An 11,594-nucleotide genomic window follows, 5' to 3' on the forward strand; every position below is an offset into this window, starting at 1 on the left:
TTTAAGAGATTGAGAGGTTAGGATTAAATATCCTCACTCATTCTACCATGATTATTTTGGAGAGGGGCTCTGATTTCATTTTCTGGGAGGGGTTTGGGTGAGCCTATCTTGATGTTTTTTTTATTATTGTTCATCCAAACAAGTGTCTGTGTATTTATTCTCAATACTGCACCTACTTCTTATTCAAAGTGTAAGGTCAAGCTCTTTTACAAGAATTGTTACTCTTTTGCCAATCTACCAATGACACTTCAGTTTCCTTTCGCCTTCATTTATCCCAAAAGGTATATTCCATTGATTTGCTTGTGCTCATCCAACATTTGGTGATGTAGCTCTTGCTTAAGATGCATTTTCCCCCTGATGTTTCGACTACAATATTTTGAAACCACTTCCCCTTATCTGTTAATATCTCCAGATTATCTAGATATTTGAAGTTCATAGCTAGCTCAATCAAAATCTTTACAACCCCTGATCTCCCTAGGAAGAACTCTTCTTCGAAACCAATTACTCTTCCTAAGGAATTCCCTATCTTTTATAATATTTATTCACTCCAATATTCTGATGGGAGATTAACTAGGGTGGCCTAGTGAGGGAAGCGAATTGGGCAATGCAAAGCAGGGTTGAAAATTAGTTCCTAATCCAACTTATAAAAGCAGAAACTCTCAAAACATGTTGTCTCCCACAATAGAATTTTCTTTTTTAGGTTTTGATTTATGCATTCTAGAAGAAAAAAACCTTCAACAAGGGATTTGACACTTACCTGATCTTTGAAAGTCATAATGAACCAATCCATCATCCTCTACATCAGTAGATCTTTGACCATCCATTTGACAAATAATCCACAATTCTTAAGATATTCCTAGCACGATTGAAGGTAATGTGATGAGATCATGGTTAACTTGCATCTTCTATTTGGTGACTAGTAGAATTTGTTATTCTGGGTGCTAGTGATGGAGATCTGGGGCTTAACTTTTCTCCAACATATTTTGGGGGAGTTACCATTCCTTCCAAACCCTCATTTCTTTTCAGGTGGTGGCCTTACCTGAGCAGAATTCCCAATCATCCCATGCACAAGATCTTGATTCTATCTCTGTTGCTCATTCGTCTTGCCATGATTATCTTCCTTTGGCTCGATCACCTTTGTCCCTGCTGATACAATGTTTGTGAAAATTTCCTCCCGATTGCTGATTAGTTGTGTTTCAGAGGCCTCCATTCATTGTTTGCATTGGTGCTTTGATAGGTTGTTTTCCAAGTGGGATCAAATTCACCCTAGTAAGCATGTCGTCCCTACCAATCTTTCCTGCTTGACCATTTTGTTGACCAGGTCTTCACTGAGCCATTCGCCAGGTTTGGCCTATGAAATTTTGCCTCCCTTGTTGCTCGTTGCACACCATTCAATCTTAATAAAATAATTAATTCTCTTTATTTTATTCGATTAAATAATTTTAAAATGTATTTTTTTTTGTTTTGAAAGGAAAAATTAATATTTTCTTTATTATTATCAAATTTTATATTTAAAATAAAATTTTCTTTTTCAAAGTAGAGAAAAAAAGTATTTAATTTTCTTTATTATTATTGGACTTCTAAATTTTAAAATTGGTAAGTTTTTTTTGTTTTGAAAGCAAAATCCTATCCAATGTAATGTTTTTTCCTTTCAAAATAGAAATCCTCTATTTAAACATGGTTGGAGTGTGTTTGTGGTGTCTTTGTATTTATGGTGTCTTGGAGTTTTGGGTGAATGCAAAGGTAACTTTTAATTTTGTGCATTTTTTTATAGTTCTTTCTCAAAATTTTAAATTTGATTTGTATCTAAATTTGTGATATACAATTTTCTAATTGCCATAAATTTCAGTGTGTAGAAGGGAGAAAACATCTTAATGAAGATTGCCAATGACATTTGACCTCTTGAGTTATCAGTGCAACAAGCATCTAGGCACACAATAATAATTGTGTCTTTCCAATTTTATTTTTTGACTATTTGAGATGGATACCATCTTCAAATTCAATATTTTATCATATTATGCTATGTTGAGTTTTGTGTTTTTGTTGGGTAGTCATTGTATTACATGTAATTTAATTATCATATTTTCATGTAGGTTTTCAATACATAAAAATATCTCTTAGTTTTTAGGGGTTTAATATATATGTTTAGAATTGTAAATTATGAAATGAAAGTATATCTTCTAGATCTGATAAAATTCTCATATGAGAGTTTGTAATATCTTACAAAATATAAATCATTGAAAAATCAAGAAAGAAAAGATATTTAAAATTACAGAAATATTAAAAAAAAATATTATTGAAAGTTTAATCAAATATTTGAAAATTTTCTATACTAGATCTATAAATCTTTTTTATTAATATAGCAAGGACCTAGGAAAATTCACCAATAGTCTTGTAGTGATACCAAAGACACAAGGCACCTCAAAATGGTATTGTAACATATTAGAGTACATTGATGTTGGATTGAGCACAAAATTGACATTTCCAGTTATTGACAAACCGATCAAACTGCATTGATGCTGGATTGTATTGTTTTCTTTCTTAGGAGGGTTTGGTTTTCTGACATGTATATTATTTATGGCCCAAAAAGTTCTAAGGTCGTATGGTTTCAAATTTCTTCTAAACATAATACTAAACCAATTCTAATTTTAATGCATATTGTGTTTTCCAAACTAAATGATTGCTTTTAATCCTTAATAAGGGTTTCAATGTTCTCCCAATCGACAACCTATAGGTGGTGGCTGAAATTTAATAGCAATATACAAGTCACCTCCCAGATTTGTCAAAATTGTATACTTTAATATTTTAAGGGTTTCAAAATGCAAACTTAAAGTTCAATACTTGTACTATAACTAAAACATGCTTCGATTATAAAGTGTAACCTTAACTGTAATCTGATCATGAATATTGAGTTAATTGGAATGAATTCAAAGGCATCAACTTCCTCATTCAATTGGCTGGGATAGAAACATGCATTTATATAAGTTGTCTGGATAGTACATTTTTATTCATGACCCTTTGCTTAGGATTAATTTTTCAATTAAGTAAGCATAATAGAAGATAGTAATGTTGGCTTCCTATTGGGGGTTAATGCATTTTTAATGATATTACAGCTACCTTGTTTTGAGTCTGAACCTGAAAATTTATGTTTATATTTTGAAGCTTCTTAAAGAAAGCAATAGTAAGCAACACGAAACCCTTATCCTAGATTAGCCACAACAAATTTCAAGATCATCTCTAATCGTCCTCTAATCTAATTTTTCACATAATGATAAAACGTATCCAAAGATTTAATTACACACTTATCCTTAACCAAATATCTGATAACATGCTTTAAGCTTACCTTTTATTAGCATGTATATATTAATACTGTTACAATGACCGTCACAAATATTAAGAAATGAAAATAATTTCTATTGTCAATTTTAAATGGTGTGAATTTGATTTCCACCCACAGTTGAACATAGAGATTGATGGAATCCTAAATCTGATGCATGGAACAATAATTTTTCCTGAATAAAAAAACAAGAAATTCTTTAAATTCAAGTTTAGAGTAAGTGTTTGTGTATATAGTTCATAAAATTAGAACACTAAATTATCCATGAAACATTTTTTATGAAGACCATAAGACAAATTACATTATCATAACTGAATACTTTAGAAAGCATCACTCTTAGCTCATTATAATTAAGACATATACATATTGTTTTCTTTTAGGAGGCTACTAGTGGGAATCCAAATGATTCCAAAGCTTTACTATTGGCCCAAGACACTGTAGTGTCCTAAAATTGCACCCCTTTGCAGTTTTGACCGCATTTGGTGCCCTTGCCTTAGTGTTTGCATCCCTATGCCTAATTAAGGCTTGATTATGCTTATACCATGCAAATTGGGCCTTATTTTCACTTTATCCACCACATAACCCCTTGTCCCAACCCTAAAAAGGGATAGGATCGGGGCATGGCACTTTGGTCCTCATTGGGACTAGAGTGCCATGCTTTGGTCCCCCTTAAATGGGCTCTTTCTTGGTCCCCTCTTGTATCTTAAAAAATGAGCGGGAAATCTCTCCCCGTGTCAGCCTATGTCGGAAAATTGATACATTTTTCAATGGGTAACTATATAAGGAGGTTTTCCCCTCTCATTTTCATATACAAACATCATAAGAGAAAGGCAAAATTATAATCATCAAGCGTTCAAGCATTGAAGCATTCATCAATCATCTCTAGAGGTCTTCAAGGCTACATTCTTCATTCATCAATTGTGGAACATTATATCATTCATTTGCAAGCATGTGTGTGTTATTAGGGTTTTGTCATGTTCATGCCATTTCATATAGCATACGTTATTACATTCAAGAATCAAAGCATCATTATCAGTCATTGCAGATCTAAGGTATATGTTTCCATTACTTATTTCAGTATTTGCAATGTTTCAATCAAGGTTAATTCCCTAACTGGGGTTTGACTCAGGCAATCCCCTATTCCCAACCTATTTTTCTTTCTTTTTGTGTGTAGGAAATAGGTATAGAGCTATAATCTTTATAATATGCATTATTTGCAAAGACAAATCAACCCTTTTTGGTGTGCAAAAAGTTAGGAGGACCAAAGCGACAGGCACTCCGGTTTTGACATTTTTTGAGATTTTTCAAGGATCGGGTTTGAATATGCATATATTGCTTAGATATAGGTATGTGCTTCAATTTGATGATTGTAGCTCATTTTTTTTGCTTTTTTACCTTCATTTTCAACAATTTTCCCTAATTTCAGCATTTCAACTCACAAAAGAGGGCAAATCAATTCACACACCCTTAAAACCATTCAATATTCAATCCTTATCATTATTGATTTAAGATTGAATCTATTGTATTTTACCCTCTTTTGAATGTAATGGTAAATTGGTGGTTTTCATCCCTCCAATGGTGGAAACCCTAATTTTTCACCATTAAAGACACATGTTTTTATTGAGCTATATTTAAGTGACATTGTTGCCACTTAAAAAGAAGGGAATATTCATAATATTATCACTATGAGACACACATACATTTTTTATTAAGCAAGTGATGCTACTAGAATTGAGAAAAAGGAGGATCTTAAACCCTATGCTTGTCAACCAAAGAAATACCTTCCTTGTTCATTTTCCCCATTTTTTCACTGCATTGGCTGGTGGTCTCATCCAGAGATAGTGTTCCAAGAAGTGAAGAATTGGAACTGCTACGAACCCCATCTTGACATTCTTTTGAAACATTGTCCTTTGTGAATGAGTCTTTCTAAAGCTTACTTTCCAAACAAGTAACTTGAGAGTAGGTAAGGTCCATCTTATAATCCACAAACTTCTTTGATGCCACAACACGTGTTGCAACTAGTGTACCGTACTTACCACATATATCATTAGAATTCCCTATTGAAGTAGATTCATAATCTTGAGAGTACTGAGTTGATTGCCTCAATCAATACTTGGATGCTTGACCAAATAATGTTTGATGGCCCTACAGTAGCATTCACTTGATTAGCTAGAAAATGAGAATATTGAAAGGAATTGAGGGGTAATTTGAAATATTAAACTATGACTTTTTTAGTGAATAGTCTCTACATTATTTATGCAAAATGTATTAGATATATTTCATCTAAAAAAGATCTAACATCCACAATTTGATAATTTTGCCTCACTACTTCCCTGATTGCCAATTGTTAGGCTTTGATTCTTATGACATTGTCGACCTATTGCCACTTTATTTGACTGTGTTGTGAAGTTTGTAACCTTCACTCTAATTTTTTTCTTAGGAACATAAACATCCTAAAAATTAATTTGCAAACAGACAATCTCAACTCATCTTTGTTTGTAATGACATCCCCTTTGACATTGCAACCTACAAAAGTAAACGAAAAAAATTCAAAATAAGGTCCATAGACAACATCCACACAATTAACACACATTACCGATAATGAAACATTACATGGAATGAACATGTACTCAATGTTACAACTTTAGTAGAGCGGTCCAATTTATTCTCTCAAGGTCCAAATGTTATACTCAGGAATATAAACCTAGTTTTATTTTGTCATTTTAACACCTAGAATGAGAATCCACTTATGGTACAATTCTAGAGCTATTATATTCATTACAACAGTTGTAAATGTCAATTGACATGAGATAAAATTAATGGACATTCCTTTATGATGGCATCAACCTATAACGTTAAAAATTATTTGTTTTAACAAAATATGCATTCCTTTAGAGAGGTACACACTTTTGTATTAAGCAACATTTTTTATTTTATGAAAAACTTGAAGTTCTTACAAGGGCTCATGCTCAAACCGAGCAACATTTTTACTTTCTGAATTTTGTGCACCTCTTCACATAGGCATGCACCCTTCAATTGGGTAACATTTTTTCATGCCTCAATGAAATTTTTGGCTTCCTTTGTTGTCTGAGCTCTGATCTTTGCCTCACAAGATCATTGGAAAGATCCTCTTACTAGCCCTTCAAAGAATACTTGAATTGATGAAAATAACATTGATGACCATGGCAGGTGTTGAAGCATGACTCATAATTGGGAAATGTGTAGTGACAAGGTTTTGGATTAAAATGTGACACAATATTTTGTATGGGTAGAACCTAATTTATTTGGTGGGAAGTGTTCTAGCCACCCTACTTTTTATTAAAATATCAATTGTTATAATGAGTCAAATCATTGTCTAAGATGGTAAACTAAAGGGAGGCTCTGAACTCCATAAGCATGGGCAAACAATCAAGAACTGGTGCTTGGCATATTAATTAGTAATTTGCTAAAAAGTAAATTTATGAAGTTTTGTTGCCTTTACCCTAATTAATGGTTCATGGTATTTATGTTTAGTCAAATAAAAATTAATGGGATAAAAAGTTTAGATTGTGTCCCTTCCAAATTTCAAGCAGACACAATGTGCATTATAATAAAAATATAATGCTTCATAGAATCGTTGGAAATCTCCTCTTACTAAAACTACAAAGAATACTAGAATTGATGAAAACAACATTGATGACTATGACATAGGTTGAAGTATGACTCATAATTGGGAAATGTGTGATTAGAAGGTTTTGGATTAAAATGTGACACAATATTTTGTATGGGTAGAACCTAATTTATTTGGTAGGAAGTGTTCTAGCCACCCTACTTTTTATTAAAATATCAATTATGTTGTAATGAGTCAAATCATTGTATAATATGGTAAACTAAAGGGAGGCTTTGAACTCCATGGGCATGGGAAAACAATCAAGAACTGGTGCCTGATATATTAATTGGTGTATTGCAAAATTTTGTGTCAATTCATTTAATAATCAATTACACAACATTCAATGAAACATTACATGAAAGGATAAAAACAAATAAGTAAATTTACCCACTCCCTCAAATCGCCTCATTTCTCTCTATTCTTGAGGACCTCGCATGTTTATATGATGGCTCTCAGATGCATGATTTGCAAGATGACAACTCAAGAAACGAGAATGATAAAATGCAGTTTTAAGATTTATATGATATGCAATATTAAACTAGGATGAAGAATGCAATTAAATCCATTATACTAGATGCAATGATACTATGATAAGCTAAATTATGATGCAAAGAAGTCCTAGAGATAATGGGATTGTTGATAATGCTAAGAATGCTCAAGATGCTAAGGGGGCTCTCATGGCTAACAATAGGGCTATTTATATATTTTTCAAGGCCAAGGCTAAGGTGGCACGAATCAATGATCATGATTTGATATGGAGATATCGACGATCAAAAGTGAAGAAGTTGGAGAAGAGGTTGAAGGAGAGGACACATGTCATTATTGGAGAGACAAGTGTCAAGGAATCTCCACCAAGTGCCAACAAAGAGGAAAGTGGTGAGGGGAGGAGGAACAAGTGGCAAAGATGTCATGTGTCCTCAAGGGATAGTGAACAAACCACAAGAGGTTATGATGAGGAGGTTAGAGAGGATAGGGTTGGTTAACGCATGGTAAGGTAAAGGGGTGGAGTTAGAAGAAGGTTAGGTTAGGAGATGGTTAAGAGTTAGGACACATGTGTCCAAATTTGAATTAAAAATTCAAATTTAATGGTGGGGAATAATTAAATAAAAAATTAATGAAATTCATTTATTTAATTAGGAAAGTAGAAAAAATGAATTAAGGTGGGATGAGTTAGGAAAAATGAACTATATAAACAAATTATTAAATTCATTTATATAGTAGATGAATTAAAGACTTTAATTAATTACATAACTTCGTATTTGATTAATTTATCTCTAGACCAAATTTTAGTGTATACATTTTGCCCCTCTTCGAAGTAATGAGTGACAACGCTTTGGTTCAAAGAAAATTCACTTGATGCTCCAGATACTAATAAAAATGTCGATTTTTGCCACAGACTTCAATGATCACATGGTAATGCGTGTATGCCCCCTCGTGAAATGAATAGGGAAAAGTTTTTCGATTTTTAGGATTTTTCAATAATTTTTATTATTTTACGATAATTTTCAAATTTTTAAATTTTCTCGATCGATTCATCTCCCGATAGAAAGGAGAAGATTAAATGGCTTCGAAAAATTAATTAATTTGAAAAATAAAAATATTGCCACTTAATTTATTATGTGTCACGAACCCTATTTTTTTCATAATTATTTAATTAGGAAAATAATGTTTATTTTCCAAATGAAATTGAAATGAAATGAAAATAGAATTGTTAATGAAATAAGGAAGGATATCGAATGTACTAATTTTTATTGTAAAAAATGGGATTGTCATTGCTAATGAGCAATTGAATGCAAGTGAATGCAGGAATGGGTGAACAATGATGAAGGCGAGAACATGGTTTAGGTAGAGTTGTCTTAGCTCTTGTATTTCATTAAGATAGATGGAATCTCTCACACACCACATTAGGATTTATATTTGCATCTTGAAAGATGGATGATTTAAATGACCTCATTTGAATGTTTGTTCAAATTGAAATGATGAATTTGGAATGAGAAGTAGATTGATTTAAATGTTTATACATGTGCATTGATTTCATGATGCGAGTAGTGTTTGAATTAAATCTAAGTTGTGTGAGTGACTGTGAAATATTATGCTTTATTGTTAAAAGAGAAAAAAATGTGTAGATGATTCGAAAATGAATATCAACCCTAGGTTTTATGTTCTTTTTAGATATGTATAAATGTATGAAAATTGTACTAATAAGTTTACTTTTGTAAATTGGTCAAAATGTATATGTATATGAGAAATCGATTTAATCATATACATGTATATTTATATAGTTATAAATATCCAATTATCATGAAATTTGACTTCATCAAGAATTTTGTTTATACATATACGTAATCATTTGAGATTAAAAATATATATCGGATTTTCTGATATATATATTTAATTAAAGAAAGGGTTTATTAAAGAATTTATTAAACAAAGTTTAATGTTTAATATATATATATATTAATGAAAAGTCATTAAATATATATATATATATATATATATATATATATATATATATATATATATATATAAAATATAAATAAATTACAAAAAAACTAAAAATTACATCACACATGGTAGTGGCGGGTTAAGTTTTAAGAAAAATTGAAATAAAACAAATTAAATGGAAGTGGCGGGATTGGTTTAAGAAGAATTAAGCAAATAAAGAGGATGGTCGATAGTAACATCGACCACCCCTCCTCCCATTTAAATAAAAGCTTCACCACGTTGCAAGAAACCCCTCCCAAATACTAAGACCTACTCCACGTTGCAACAAACACCAACCATGTAGAAAGTGACACCGAGATGTAGGATAAATGCAAGGTATGCATAGTATAGAAGAAGTCAACTTGGCAAAAAGGGACTTAGAAAACAATTTGCAGATTTTAAAGAATATTGACACCAACCACTCCTTGTTATAAAGAACATCCACGTTGCAAGCATAAACCACGTTGCAGATCCAATATGGTAGTAGGCATATTTTAAGGTAGTTGCATGTATTAAGGTAGGCATAGTTTAGAGGAAGTAGAAAACACCATCGACTACCACTCCCCATATTTAAAGGAATTAAACAAGTAGACTGGCATTCCACAACTGCAGTGAACCGCAAGTTAAGTGAATGAAGATTGTTATCAAACACTTGGTGTTCATATTGAACACAATCTGTAGGTTAATGAGAAGTGATTAGACGTGGAGTAATCAACATGAGGTGGGTGATTAATAGCAAGATTTGCAATGATTAAAATGATATTTGTAGTTCATGGATGACATGCAAGCATTCCATCAAGAGTTTTAATCCTTTTGAAACTGAAATAAAATTATGACTAACAGATGCGGTATCATGACTGATTATAACAGTGAATGAAAACCAAAAGAATAGGAGAAAACATAGCACAATATTAGTATAAATAGCAACATAAGCTCGATAGAAACACACAAGAGGATGGGAAGTTAAGCAAGATAGAGGAGAGCGTAGAAGAGCGACAAAGAGATAAGAGAGAATAGAATAATGGAGATTTTGATGTGCTTACAACCAAGTCGTAAAAGATCGACCATGATCATCTCAAATTTAGAGTCAAATTTTAGAGTAAAGTTTAGAAATAAAGAGATAGAAAAGAAGGATAGGGAGGATGGAGTTAGTAGAAGAATTGATAGATGGAGAGCGACAAAGAGTTTGTGAACCATCTTGAAAGAGAATAGGAAAAATATGAAGAGGGAAGCAAGTTCATCACCTCAAGCCAGTAACAAGAGCATAAGGAGGTAGGATCTACCTTAATTCTTTGATCATAATGCAAGGATAGTGAGTGAGTCATGAAGTTATATATTGTTTATTAGAATGAAGTTTGATTGAGTCAAGCCATGATTAGAACAAAATTGTTTGAACTCGCTTTTGAATAGTCTTATAGAGAAATGTATTATGAGGTACATATGATAAAATAACTAAGAAAATGCATGGAAGATGTTAAAGAGTGATAGGAATTGCATTATAGGTTGCTTTACATATTCTCTAAAGGATGATCTAGTTTTAGACCTATGCAATATACTAATGGAAGAGTTAGAGTCGAAAAAGGAATCATTGTTAATTGTTCAAAAATTATGTTCATGTAAATAAAGATACAATAGTGAAATAATTTCTTAAAGTTTGTTGATAAACTTAGTAAAACTCTCATAAATGAGATTACCCAATCCTCTAGAAATTAAGTAAGAGGATAGAGGGAGAAACTTTGAGATTGAACCACGAAGAAGATGAAATAATAGGATAACAACTTATAAATAATGAATCTATTTTGATATCACAAGGAAAGGCTTAGACTTTCAAATTTTGCAAGAAAAATAAAGATGGTTATCAAGTGTCTTATTTGAAAAGCCTTATAGATAGGCGTTTTATGAACTTGTATCATATTAGATTGTCGTTATGGTAAATTAGTGAAGTTGGCGTGTTAAGTTGTAAATAATGAAAAGTCGCGTATTAGTATTAAACTAAATATGATGTTTTGAGAAAAGAGGTAAATGAACCACAACACTTGGAAAGATAGAGAGAGAGTTTAGACGAGATAAACTTAGAATTCTAAACCATAAGAATGGAATGCATGTTAATGATTATGCTATTTA

The sequence above is a fragment of the Cryptomeria japonica genome, chromosome 5 (genome assembly GCF_030272615.1).
Source record: "Cryptomeria japonica chromosome 5, Sugi_1.0, whole genome shotgun sequence".
NCBI classification, from domain to species: Eukaryota; Viridiplantae; Streptophyta; class Pinopsida; order Cupressales; family Cupressaceae; genus Cryptomeria; species Cryptomeria japonica.